At 37.4% G+C, this 13,597-nt stretch overlaps 1 protein-coding gene across 1 annotated transcript in view; it reads left to right on the plus strand.

Annotated features, from left to right (window-relative positions):
• LOC135208834 (circadian locomoter output cycles protein kaput-like) overlaps positions 1 to 13,597 on the plus strand; it is a 341,286-nt gene that overhangs the window by 57,805 nt on the left and 269,884 nt on the right. The window contains 1 exon segment of the mRNA XM_064241398.1: positions 12,935 to 12,985. The gene's annotated coding sequence lies outside the window, so the exon portion shown is untranslated.

Here is a 13,597-nt window from a genome sequence, read left to right on the forward strand (position 1 = left end):
GTTGTGTGTTCCATCTCTCCTGAGGGATACTTTTGAAAGACGTATCCCTTAAGAGAGGTGGAACACACATCCTGCCTCTGTGAACAATCTCTCGTGAGTGACAGTTTCCAGCCCTGTGATTGGCTTATCAACAGTCATCAGGAGCGTCGTAAGGGACTGGCCTAGACATCAAATGCGCGGTTGATGTGAATCTAATATAACTACCCCGGATTAGAGAGGAGTATAATAATAATAATAATAATAATAATAATAATAATAATAATAATAATAATATCATCCTTTATTTCAGCTCAGTGCCATATACATAGAATATACAAAATGCATACAGTAACATACTCAATCTAGATACATGAGACAACATGATAAAAAAAAATGAATAATCGGCACTTATCCACCAAATAGCCGAGGTAGCATAGAAGATAGTAATCATAATACTGGTAATAACAGTAGTAATATTGGTGAGAGAAAAAGATGCATTGAGAGTTATAACAGTTAGTGCACAAATTACATAACTTAAATTTCATCTAGAGACCTTGGGTGGTTACAGTAGTCAGGTCCAGAGAGCTAAATACGAAAATTGAATGTAAAAAAAAACTAACTTGATAGTATTCTCAGTAATAATGAAAAAGTAAAATATCAGCAATATATATAATAATAATGACAGAATTTGCAGATGACATCTTGCCAATACTTAGGGGACAAAGGCCTCATTTTCCCATCTTTCCCACAATTTAGATATTCTTCTTGCTTCACTCCTTAGAATGCTTTGTATTAGCGAGTTGCTGCTGTTTCTCACTCGGGTTGCCAGTCTGGACATTGTTCGCCTTACAATGTAAGGTTAACATTGACGCGTAATGGGAACTGGGAACAGTTCTTTGGGGACTAGTTCGAGGGGGAATATTCCACAACGAGGCCCAAGAATTCACTGGAGCACTATAGAGCAGAAGTGATATTTTAAAAACGTCGACGACATTCTCGAACAGAAGCACGAATCGAACATTTACCAGGAAAAGATATGGCTCACATGACCACTGATTCTTATTTTTTATATTATGAATATAAATCAAGTTTAACAAAAGCGCTGAGTCACATATCCAGAGCCTGCAGTAGTGTCAGCAGTGCGCCACACAGGTCACATCGTAGGCGGTGCTTCCCAGCAGAGACATGATCTCAGAGGCCACAAGCAGCGCGCGCGTTGCGAAATTGTTGTATTAGTGGTCTTAGGCTCTGGTATCCTAAGAAGGGGTTTGCTTTAGTTTTTTTGGCATTACTTTTGGTTTAACTGTTGACTCAATTACAGCCGAAATCAATTCCATGCCACTGAATGTTATATAGTAATCAGCAGCGAACACCAATTTTATAATAATAATAATAATAATAAAAATAATAATAATAATAATATCAGGAGAGGGATCTTCCAGGGCGAGTCACTGTCCCCACTACTCTTCGTAGTAGCCATGATTCCCGTGACAAAAGTACTGCAGAAGATGGATGCTGGGTACCAACTCAAGAAAAGAGGTAATAGAATTGACCATCTGATGTTCATGGACGACATCAAGCTGTATGGTAAAAGCATAAAGGAAATAGATACCTTAATCCAGACTGTAAGGATTGTATCTGGGGACATCAGGATGGAGTTTGGAATAGAAAAATGTGCCTTAGTCAACATACAAAAGGGTAAAGTAACAAGAACTGAAGGGATAAAGCTACCAGATGGGAACAACATCGAACACATTGATGAGACGGGATACAAATACCTGGGAATAATGGAAGGAGGGGATATAAAAAACACCATCAAGAGATGAAGGACACGATCAGGAAAGAATATATGCAGAGACTCAAGGCGATACTCAAGTCAAAACTCAACCTCCGGAAATATGGTAAAGATACAAGCCTATAAACACCATTGGTGGCATTGGCTGCCAGTAATCAGATACAGCGCAGGAATAGTGGAATGGACGAAGGCAAAACTTCGCAGTATAGACCAGAAAACGAGGAAACATATGACAATACACAAAGCACTACACCCAAGAGCAAATATGGACAGACTATACATAACACGAAAGGAAGGAGGGAGGGGACTACTAAGCATTAGAGGACTGCGTCAACATCGAGAACAGAGCACTGGGGCAATATCTGAAGACCAGTGAAGACGAGTGGCTCAAGAAGGACTAATAAAAGTAGACGAAGACCCAGAAATATACAGAGACAGGAGAAAGACAAGCAGAACAGAGGAATGGCATAACAAACCAATGCACGGACAATACATGAGACAGACTAAAGAGCTAGCCAGCGATGACACGTGGCAGTGGCTACTGAGGGGAGAGCTCAAGAAGGAAACTGAAGGAATGGAAATAACATCTCTCCATATGTAGGAAGTGCAATACGAAAAATGAAACCATAAACTACATAGCAAGCGAATGTCCGGCACTTGCACAGAACCAGTACAAAAAGAGGCATGATTCAGTAGCTAAGCCCTCCACTGGAGCCTGTGCAAGAAACACCAGCTACCTTGCAGTAATAAGTGGTATGAACATCAACCTGAAGGAGTGATAGAAAACGATCAGGCAAAGATCCTCTGGGACTATGGTATCAGAACGGATAGGGTGATACGTGCAAATAGACCAGACGTGACGTTGATTGACAAAATCAAGAAGAAAGTATCACTCATTGGTGTCGCAATACCATGGGACACGAGAGTTGAAGAGAAAGAGAGGGAAAAAATGGATAAGTATCAAGACCTAAAAATAGAAATAAGAAGGATATGGGATATGCCAGTGGAAATTGTACCCATAATCATAGGAACATTAGGCACGATCCCAAGATCCCTGAAAAGGAAACATGAAAAGCTAGAGGCTGAAGTAGCTCCAGGACTCATGCAGAAGAATGTGATCCTAGAAACGGCGACATAGTAAGAAAAGTGATGGACTTCTAAGGAGGCAGGATGCAACCCGGAACCCACACTATAAATACCACCTAGTCGAATTAGAGGACTGTGATAGAGCAAAAAAAAAAAAAAAAAATAATGAATGGGATATAGCATCAGAAGCGAACACCAATTTTTGGAAATAAATCGATCACTTAAATGTCAGAAACTTTGACTTTTGAAATGAACCCAATTCTAAAGTTTTTTTTATACTGTAATTTAATTGACAGAATATAAATGAAAAATAAAGATAAAAGCAAATCCTTCCGGTCATTCTTGTGAGACCTGATGGTCAAGCTCAGTGGTCTGGTAAGACTATTTTTAATAATAGTATTAATAATAATGTCTGTTAGACAGACATGCATAAAAAGATTGGGAAATTTTAGCTTGCGGTCATCGTTTCGTAAAAATAGCAGAATAAATGCGAAAACATACTTAAAAATTCATTCACATCCTCAAATTACATACATATAACCATATGATACACATAATGGCCACCGGCCACTTAATCTGTTTGCATAATGAGCTCGGTTTTTTATGCGTCATATTAGATTTATTTCATAGTAAATTATTTTTTCTTTTTGGTAATCTACGTTGGTACTTGTACTGAATCTGTTTGTTAGAGTTGACGTGTATTTCTAGGTTGACTTTTTCCTAATACATGCGTCCGCTAACTGAATCCTTTGAGATATGGGTGTCTGTGACTAATTGTTTTCGTCCTTTGTATGGAATCTGTTGTGTTTCTCGCCATCAAAGGGAGAAGCTGCCCCGCTATTTTGTTTTTCCTTCTGTATCCTTTCTCCCGCCCAGGTGGAAATGTCAGGTGGCACACTGACCTACTTGAGCGCCGGCACACTTTATTCCGCTTCTGTTTTGGGTTTGGATTTTGTCAATTAATCCTCCCCCCCCCCGCCCTTTTTTTTTTTCAACGTGATTTTGTTTATTTTCTTTTAGCCGTTTATTTTTCATGGCGCTTGATTGAAATAGCTTCGCCAGGCTGCCCGTTACGTAAGCATGCTTTCGGGGTTTTTGTCTGCGTTATGCCAATTACTCTTTCGTGTCTGCATTTTTTTTTTCATGGGGATTGTATCCTGTAAGTCTTCCAGTTAATTGTATCAGGTTATGTATTTGAAATTTTTATCAGCCAGTATGGTGGAACAAAGGCCACTTTTTGAATGCTGATATGATTATTTTCAAGGTTCATATTGTTAGGAAAGTTCTTTTTACGCGATTTCCAACTCTCCTGGAGAGAGAGAGAGAGAGAGAGAGAGAGAGAGAGAGAGAGAGAAAGAGAGAAGAACATCGATTCTATGGTCTATTTTATTTCCTGTCTTCCCGAACATCACTGATTCCTTCCAAGCCATGATAACTTTTGCTAACTCTACTCGCACAAGATTTCCTGCTGAACGCCTTCCATAAGTTTTTTATTTTTTATTTTTTGTATTTTGCTTTACTTCTCTTGAGTCGCACATGCGACATTTCTCTGGCATCTTCTTTTTGATTGTATTTCCCCACGTGGATAATAATAATAATAATAATAATAATAATAATAATAATAATAATAATAATAATAATAATAATAATAATAATAATAAGAACGTTCAGAATGTAGAACTGGGTTGTTTTCGGTAACCCTCGGTGCTGTAGAGAATGCATGATAATAATAATGATGATAATAATAATGTCGACATTGTAGTTTACAGTGAATATTGGGGCTATATTGTATACACTATACACACGCACACACACATATATATACATATACATACATAACATATATACATACGTACATACAATAACATACATAAATATATATAATTATATATAATATATATATATATATAGATTCTAATATATGTATTTATTATAGTACTGGTAACTCTTCTTTAGCACGAAGATATAGTAATTCAGTTGTATTCCACATAGGAAAATGAAAAAAGGTATATCTCAGAAAATGCCCAACAGTTTCGTCCTCCAATGGACCTCTTCTTGGAGGTCCATTGGAGGACGAAACTGTTGGGCATTTTCTGAGATATACCTTTTTTTCATTTTCCTATGTGGAATACAACTGAATAATATAGTATATATATATATATATATATATATATATATATATATATATATATATATATATATATATATATATATATATATATATATATATATATATAGCCTGGGCATCTGGGCATTGTAGATCAAAGATCACAGGTTTATACTGAAACTCGCCACTCGGGCACATCTACTTTATTGCGCGGACGGTAGAGTGCATATATATACTAGTGACCGTAATGACGATCGTGCGTGGCTGTGGCCATTGCAAGACAAAGGCGAGGTGATCACGACTCCGATTCTGCGCGTATATTCCAGGCTTTTGTAGGAATCCCGGTCGTTAACATCCTTCTAGAGCACTTTGCATGTGTGTGATGTCCTCGTTTGTAAGGCAGGTCGTGATGTCGCGGTTGCTATCAAGAGTCCAGTTGTGTTTGTGTTTGTGATGTCCCAGTCTTTTTTTTTTTTTTTTATAGGTTGGCATGTCTATGTTGTTTGTTCGCTGATTTTTTTTTTGTATTACTGATTTTTGCGTGTTTGTAAATTCGCAGACTTTATCATATAGGTTGTCATGTCTATATATTATTTGCACGTGTTTAGTATTGTATGTTTTTGTATTACTAATTTTTGCATGTTTTTGAAGTCCCAATTTTTTTTTTATAGGTTGTCATGTCTATCGTTTGCTTTTGTGTGTTTAGTATTGTATGCTTTTGTATTACTGATTTTTGCATGTTTGTAAAGTGTCAGTTTTTTATAGGTTTCATTATTGTGTGAGGTAGTGTATTTTTTGGTATAACTGATTTCTCTGTTTAGTTTTTGTTAGGTTATATTTATTTGCGCGTTTGAAATTCTTAGTGTTTTCTTGTTTAGGAGAAGCGATGGTTTGCTTGTTTGGTCTCCTTGTTGTGCGTGCTTTTGTTCTTGGTGCCTTGCATGTTTGTTGAGCGTAACTACTTGGCATTTTTATGAGGCTTTCGCAAATGTATTTGGTCTATTGTGAGATTTGTGAGACCAGTTTTTTAAGTGATTTCTATTTTAAGTAGTCTGAGATTTTTTTTAAGTAGTCTGAGATATCGAATGAGTTATTGTTTGTTAATTCTTAGTCTTTAGTAGCATGCGTGTACTCTGTAGTTTGTTGGAATAAATCGGTTCCTTAAATTCGTTGGTAATTCCACGAAGTTTGAAACACGTTCCGTAAGTGTATAATCTCCAAATTTTTTAATGCTTAAGATGAATTGAATCGAACATAAAATTTAGGCCAAAGGCCAATCACTGGGACTTATGAGGTCATTCAGCGCTGAGACGGAAATTGACAGGAAAAGGTTTGAAAGGTCTAACAGGAGAGGTTGGAAAGCAAGATGGAAGAAAGAGAATATGAAAGGAGGTACAGTAAAAGAAACGAAAGGGGTAGCAGCTAGGGGCCGAAGGCACGTTGCAAAGAACCTTAAGTAATACCTACAGTGCACCGCATGAAGTGCACTGATGGCATTACCCTGAAAGCGGAGGAGGAGGAGGAGGAGGAAGGAGTTGTTATTACACACGTTGCTCCTTGCATTTTACTTTTCGTTATTTTACTCTTCTGCCTTTTACTTTTTAGTCTTCTACTTTTCGTTCTTTTACTTTTATGCCTTTTACTTTTTAGTCTTTTACTTTTATTCCTTTTACTTTTTGGTCTTTTACTTTTCGTTCTTTCACTTCTCTGCCTTTTACTTTTCGTTCTTTTACTTTTATGCCTTTTACTTTTATGCCTTATCCTCTTCGGTCTTTTACTTTTCTGTCTTTTACTCTTTGGTCTTTTACTTTTCTGCCTTTTACTTTTCGTCCTTTTATTTTATGCCTTTTACTTTTCTTTCGTTTACTTTTCGTTCTTTGACTTTTATGCCTTTTACTTTTCGGTCGCTTACTTTTCGTTTCTTTTACTTTTCCGACTTTTAATTTTGTTCCCTTTACTTTTCTTCCTTTTACAACAACAGTATATTAATAATAATAATGACTATATAGAAACAAATTCACAGTTATGTACTAAATGTACATATAGTTTAAATGTAAACAGATTTATCTTTAAACTGTATGCACATATGTGCAACTGGATTTATTTCTCCAATTTAAGTCTCCTAAGTCATTGATATTAATGATTTGGATTGTTTATGTGACCAATTAGTACTCGTAAATTATCTTTGTAAACAGAAATTGCCTATTAAATTGATTACTCTAGAAACCTTCCCACAGATTAGCTCATATATCTTAGTTTTTTTTTTATTGTGCAGGGAATTGCCATGTAGTATTCTGGGTCATTGTTAGTGATTCGGGATAAATTACTAGCCTAATGATTTTCAGATTTAAAATTGTTAGTGATGTTAGATAACATTTATCTTGAGAACTGCGTTGCGTGTGTGATTTATTTACATATTTATAGAGTATTGTCGAATTAAGTACTAGATGTACCATGAAGTGAAGATCCTCGTTGGGCGAGTGGTTTTCGCGCTCACCACCAATCCGGTGGTCCGTAGTTCGATTCTCGGTCCTTCCAACGCGGAATCAGAGGATTTTATTTCTGGTGATAAAAATTCATTTCTCGATATAATGTGGTTCGAATCTCACAATAAGCTGTAGGTCCCGTGGCTAGGTAACCAATTGGTTCCTAGCCACGTAAGAATATCTAATCCTTCGGGCCAGCCCTAGGAGAGCTGTTAATCAGCTCAGTGGTCTGGTTAAACTAAGATATACTTAACTTCTATGAAGTGAGGTTTTTCTCTCCTTTTAGCCTAATTATTTCTATTTGCGTTTACGATGACCGTAAGCTTCGCGACGCCAGGTCACAGATGCTGTTCAGTCTGTCGATGAATAGACTCCTCGAAGTCGGGTACTTTTGAAGAGAGTCCGAAGTTAGGTTGTGTGGCAACGAGAACTTTTTCTTAGAACGAGTTGATCTGACTTTGTGGCCTTTCAGGGGGGGAACGCTCCCCCTCCCCCCTCCCCCTCCCCCCCTCCCCCTTCCCCCTCCCCCTCCCCCCTCCCCGGCCTTAACAATGAATATAAACGTACCTTCCCTCTCGGAGGAATACAAAAGAACATCTGCCTTAACATTGAACTAGACATCTTTGTCAAGAGTAAAAAGGACACGAACATTCCCCCGTCAATAAATCTGCAACGTATTTTTGCTGACAGGAGAAAGACCGGACTCTTGCCCTTAATAAAGAACAAACGTTCAATTAGCGTTTACTTGAAAAGAGTAAAAAAACGACACTCTCTTTCCTGTTTTATTGAGTTAAGCGCACATTCCCGTCGGTAAATTAAAAAAAAACATACCCATACTAAGGTCCCTTATCCTGAACATCTAAAAAAAAAAAAAAAAAGTTTCTTTGTCGTCAGGGGTTTAGCAAACGTACCTTCCCAGTCAGCGAGCAAAACCGTGCCCTCCCCGTCAGGAAATAGAAACGTACCCAACTGTCAATTTATAAGAAAACGTGCCTATCTTATCAATAAATAAGAAAAATTTACCTTACCTGTCAGTAAGTGTGTAAATGTCTCCCCTTGCAAGAAAAAGAAAAAAAGAAAAGAAAAAAGGCCGTTGTGTAAATAAATGTCTTTTTTTTTCGAATATAGAGAATGCGTCTCGTTGCAGTTATTGAACGTAGCAAGGTCTTCGTTCCCTTATAAATAAATAAATAAATAAATAAATATGTTAAATGCATCCCATTCCAGAGAACTGAGAAATATAGAAACGACCTTAAAAGAAAAGTGCCAGAAACTTATATTCTCTCTCTCTCCTCTCTCTTCTCTCTCTCTCTCTCTCACTCGTCTCTCTCTCTCTCTCTCTCTCTCTCTCTCTCTCTCTCTCTCCAGCAGATGAAATTTTACCCTGATCTGATTAAGGAAGAGGGTCCTCTTCATGGTCATCTGCCAGGATGTCGTTTCCTTTTGGGCACGGCCTGGTATGGACCGTGAACTTTGGGCACAATTTGGGACCAGTAACTGTATTATTATTATTATTATTATTATTATTATTATTTTATTATTATTATTATTATTATTCGTAATATGGAGACTATCGTATAGAACTTGTAAGCTAAGGTAATGGCATTATTATTATTATTATTGTTAAAAAGGATGGCAGAATTAAGCGAGTTGATTTTATATATTGTTTTTTCTATTTTTCTTACAATTCGCTTCTCAGGCTCAGCGATGTTTCTGAGTAACTGGCCAATATTCATATTGGGAATTTTCAAAAAATTGTAAATGCTGAAGGAATCTTTTATTAGACCAGGATATCAGGTCCAAGTCAAGCAGGGGTCGTCGTCAGTGCCGGTATTATTCCGTAAGCGTAGTTCAGTTCGGGCCAGGGTCGTCTTTGGTTTAAGGGCTGGTGTTGGTGCTGGTATAGCTGGTATTACGTGACGTTTCGACCTTCTCGTAGGTCATCTTCGGACGAGTCGGTTGAAGAAGTCCGAACAGCGTTGGATCGGTGGTATAGCGAGAGTGAGAGACCGCAGCCCCACCCCCATGAGAAGATCAAGCTGTTTTACAAAGCCAGAATGCACGCACGTCACCGTGAGGACGAGGATGCATTGAGGAAAATCATCAGAGAAAATGTGACCCCTACCGAAGTCGACAAAGAACTCGAACTCGTGATTTATTACCAAAATCGACGTACCCGCGACCTTATCATGAAGAACAACCCGACCCCCCCAGCATGAGACCTCTTGAAACAGTCGAATGTAGTCTACCAATTCTCATGCCCCGTCCGTGGATGTCCCGGCTCTTACGTTGGTATGACTTCTATGAAACTGTCCAAGAGGATTTCTTGCCACGCACAAGAAGGGGCAATTAAAAACCATACCATGACAGCACACCAGGAAGCCATCTCCCGCGACGGTATTATCAAGAATATTAAGATAATAGGGAGGGCTCCTGACCAACGACGTTTGCGACTGCTCGAGGCACTCCTCATACAACAAGAGAAGCCCTCATTGAATACGACGCAGGAAGTGCTCTTCCTCCCCACCAACCTAAGGAGACCTATGTGCATAAATAATAGCACAAGTAATACCAGACCGAACGACACTCCCGATCAAAGAATACCAGATGAGACAAGCAGCCCATCAGCCAATGACAACGCGAGCCGTCGTGACACAGCGCCCAGGGAAGTCATGCCCCAGCCTCGACGATCAGCTAGGCTGCAACAGCGCAACCTTCAACGACGAAGAAAGTCTTGAGAAAACTTCTTTCAACCAATAGCTGGAGCGCATTGCGCCACCAGCCAATGAAAACGCAGCTCACGGTTGACCCCCATGCTGACCTGCACGCTATATATTGAGTAGATCTTGACAACACCTACAGTCTACTCTGACCCACTGCCGTGGATCATGCTCGATGATACCCGAAAAAAACGTTGGCCGGCCACTAGATCGACTTATATTTTTATTTGTTCATTTACTGTGACAAATAAATAAATTTTAAGCAATATCCCCGAAATTGACTCCTCCTGATGAGTTAATATCGCGCAATACTCGCCAGTTGTAGTAGCAGAGAGAAAGCTATGTTAGAAAAAATAGAGAAGACTATTTACAAGTTGAAATGCAGCTGATGCAGCAATATCTTTCAATAAAACTTGTTTGAAAGAGGGTCTCCTTCCAATAATTATTATTATTATTATTATTATTATTATTATTATTATTATTATTATTATAATTATATTATTTGTAGATTGTCTGTCAAGTAAACTTTCATCGAAGAATGCCCCCTCCCCCTTTCAAAAAAGTAAAAAAAAGAATAAATGGTAAATATCAGATCTTAAATAAAAAGGATAAGTCAGCCGTGACCAGAATACATTAAGATCATTAACGTAGGTCAGAACAAGACAGGCATGAACTTTATGGAACACGTTTGAAGTTCAAGGAAGACCTGGAAAAAGTCGATTTTCTCATCTAAATGTTGAGAAACACGAGGAACCACACAGATGATTGTAAAGTCGTCTGAACATTTTGAAACATTTTGAAATAGAAGCTGATACTAAACGTTGGTTTTTGCCTGCTACCTCGGTGGCCGGGAGTTCGAATCTCGGGCATTCAATTGAGGGGTCAGAGATGTGTATTTCTGGTGATAGCAATTCACTTTCGACGAGGTTCGGAAGTCACGTATAGCCGTTGGTCCCGTTGCTGAATAACTAGTGGTTTCAAGCAACGTAAAAAACACCATATAAACAAACAAACTAAACATTTATTTTGTAGTCATCTGAACTTAGAAACAAAATTGAAACCAGAACGTATATTCTACATGTGAACGTAAAGAAACTATTTGTGATAGCATGGACTTTTAAGAAACGTTTAGAACTAATGAAATCACATCAAATTTAAACTTCATTTCCATTTTACAATAGTTATAGATTTTCATTTTGCAATAGTTATACATTTCCATTTAACAAAAGTTATACATTTTCATGTTGCAATAGTTATGCACATACAAACGATAAACCTCGATTTCCTAATATTTCAATTGTATGAAATGTTTCCAACGAAGGGCTATATTTCGCAGTCATTTAAACTCCCAAGAAACAAAAGGAACAAAATTACATAATTTTATTCATGTCGAACTCGAAAGAACACTTGTGACCAAAACCTTGACCTCTAAACATCAGTGACATCATTAGCGGTCGCGGAATTCCATTATTTTTTTATTTTTTTTTTCTTAATTCTCCGGGATGCGATATTTCACCTTCCATTCGTACAAGCACAACCCCGCACTCTGCATACGTGTTTGTGAGGCAGCCTAATTAAAATGTGGCGTGATTTGCGTCGGAATCTGGATAAATAACCGGACTTGATTTTTTTTTTCTTGTTGAAATGACGAGATATGATTGGGGTTTTCGACCAATGCCAGATCACTGTAGTGTATACTCTGTTTTTTTTTATCTGTCCATCCGCCTGCGGTGTTTTTGTATGGTAACACTGCGTCCCGGGCTTTAGATAGTTATGCTAATTGTAAGTTTTAGGTAGTTAAAAGGATATCTGGGTGTACATTTGCAACTGAAAAGTGTTTTAATAATTTACTGTATGCGAATTACACCGTTAATATTCGAAATAGGATATTATTATAATCGTTGAATGTAATCTAAATGTAACTATCTAAAGCCCGGGACGCAGTGTTACCATACAAAAACACCACAGGCTGATGGACAGATGAAAAAAAACAGAGTATAGTCATCTGGTTGAACTGTTATCAAAGGGTAATGCTTTGCTTATATTTCAGAGCTGAGAGAGAGAGAGAGAGAGAGAGAGAGAGAGAGAGAGAGAGAGAGAGAGAGAGAGAGAGAGAGCACATGATTTAAAGAATTTTTTTTTGCCTAGAGAGAGAGAGAGAGAGAGAGAGAGAGAGAGAGAGAGAGAGAGAGAGAGAGCGCCTCAGGAGGGACATGTTTTGGAATATTTTGTGCTTTTTGTTTAACCTTTTCTTTGTTGACCAGCACTGGAGAGAGAGAGAGAGAGAGAGAGATTCAGCAAGGTACATCTGCTTTGGAATATTATTTTGTGTGTGCTTTTTTTTTAACTTTTTCGTTATCGACCAACATTGCAAATACACACACACAGTGAAAAAGAGAGAGAGAGAGAGAGAGAGAGAGAGAGAGAGAGAGAGAGAATGATCTCTCGAAGATTGATTACGCTACAGGACGTAATCCACTTGAATATCCATTCCTTGAGGCTAATAGTCTCACTCTACCTTCCAAACCGGAATTTTATAGGTTATATATACATACATATATATATATACTATATATATATATATTATATATATATATATATATATATATTACTATATATATGAATGTCAGTTTTGTGTGTCGTTAGATATTACACGCCATTGATTACCGTAGATTGCTTTTCAGTTTATTATTCGTCTTTTTTTTTCACTGATCGATGTACAAGGAAATGAGATTCACTAAGTTTTTTATCTTTTTTTTCAGGGAATTATTATGGCAATGTCGAATGACGTCATCGATTCTTCTCCAGGAAAGTAAGTACTTTGCAAAATGAATTTCGTCACCGTCATGTCTATCTTTTTATGTATTTATTTTTTTACATTTTTTATTTCTCTGTACATGTTCCCGTTTGAGTAGTGTTATATATATATATATATATATATATATATATATATATATATATATATATATATATATATATATATATAAATAATGTGTGTATGTGCATGTAGCTGTAATGAGCGGAATCTGCTAAATATATGCATAATATATAAGCAATTTGAAAAAATAAATTTTTTTAGATTTTTAAAGTTTTTCATTACAAGCTTCTCAGTAAGCCAAACAGGTTTCAGTCCGACACTGGTTTAGGTCGCAGTATTCATCTGTATATGTTGATTTTGCACGAACATCACACTAGGCCTTAGATAGTTTTTTTTTCATTGTGTCACACACTTCGCTGCTGAAGTTTACCGAAACCTGTACAAGAAGTTAGTCGGGTGTCGGAGGTTACCTTGTTGCCAGCTTCGTGATGTTAAAGAAAGAAAGAAAGAAAGAAAGAAGAAAGTGGTCCATCTTTCATGCCTTTGGATAAAGGACTACTTGGTAATACACGCGAGAGTTGAGTTTTATCTTTGCTTGTACGAAGG

Source organism: Macrobrachium nipponense, chromosome 35 (assembly GCF_015104395.2).
Source record: "Macrobrachium nipponense isolate FS-2020 chromosome 35, ASM1510439v2, whole genome shotgun sequence".
In the NCBI taxonomy this organism is placed as follows: domain Eukaryota; kingdom Metazoa; phylum Arthropoda; class Malacostraca; order Decapoda; family Palaemonidae; genus Macrobrachium; species Macrobrachium nipponense.